Source organism: Petaurus breviceps, unplaced genomic scaffold (genome assembly GCF_028583685.1).
Source record: "Petaurus breviceps papuanus isolate PSGF00001 unplaced genomic scaffold, PetGlider_PUasm1.0 178, whole genome shotgun sequence".
In the NCBI taxonomy this organism is placed as follows: Eukaryota; Metazoa; Chordata; class Mammalia; order Diprotodontia; family Petauridae; genus Petaurus; species Petaurus breviceps.
In genome coordinates this window covers 767,824-768,945 of record NW_027185777.1, presented here as the reverse complement: position 1 = coordinate 768,945, position 1,122 = coordinate 767,824, and the positions used below count along the sequence as shown (strand labels likewise).

The window sequence follows — 1,122 nt, the reverse complement described above, 5'->3', positions numbered from 1 at the left end:
CCTTTGAATCCAAACTTCACAGAATAAATCCCCTTAGTAAAAGTATTTATTCTCTAAAACTTTGACTTGGTCAAAACCCCTGAGTTCTTGAGATAGAACACATTTCCTTCAACTCTATAAAAAAATTTAATGTAGTTAGAGTGACAAAACATATTCAAAGATGATGTACAATATACAAAAACCCTACTTGGGCAACTAAACATGTATCTAAGAAAACAGATATTTATTCCTACCTATGCTACGTATGATCTGTGTGACACTGATGTACACAAGATGTAAATCACATCTCTCTTATTGTAAAATAAGGATAAAAAAAGCCTGTATTACTTCACTTACAGGAATTGCCAACCATTATTACTTTATGTGATTTAAAAAAATTCTCTCTCCTATAACTTAGTCACCACCAAAAAATAGAGCATTCAAATAAATACAAGAGAATTTAAAATTGTCATAAGCATTAAATGGAGAAAAATAAATGCTTACTGATGGATTGATTGAAAAAGTTGATCTTTATAAGACAAATGTGTAAACTTTCTTTGGTTAGAAAGTAGAGACGGTGGAGTCCAACGTAGTCCCATTTTTGTCTTAGTTGTTAAGAAATGGAGCCAAGTTCAGGGCCCATTTGTAACTATCAGGTCATCTCAGGTACTTGATAACATCTACTTCCTCTGCTCACTTCAGATGAATTTTTTTCTGTTTTTATCCATAATTGTTCTCTTTTACATTATTATTCCAATATTAGAAAATCTCACTGAAACCTTTGCAAAGTAGGTGGCCTATAAATCATAAATAAATAAATGAACTAATAAATAACCTCAACATGCATCAGTTTTTTCTTTTAGACTTTAGCAGTCAAATATTTTTGCACCAAAAAGTACTGCCAAATGATCACACAGATTCATAAAATGCATTCATTCTCTCCTAGTAGGTTTTACTGATAAGAATCTTTGCCTGCAGGGTTTGAGGGTTGGATGTGTGTGTATGTGTGTATATTTCAGTTGGGGTCCTTTTGGGTGTGGGTTTGTTTATTGCATGTGTGTGTTTTAAAATCAAAACAATATGGGGATGACTGGAGAGATGATTTTTTGGGGAGAGGGAGGGAGGGAGAGAGGGAGAGAGAGA

The 1,122-nt window shown here is 33.2% G+C and overlaps 1 long non-coding RNA gene across 1 annotated transcript in view; it reads right to left on the bottom strand.

The window, feature by feature from the left end:
* The window catches only part of LOC138159747 (uncharacterized), a 67,405-nt gene that overhangs the window by 65,072 nt on the left and 1,211 nt on the right, over nucleotides 1–1,122 (bottom strand). The gene's annotated exons all lie outside the window — the stretch shown is intronic.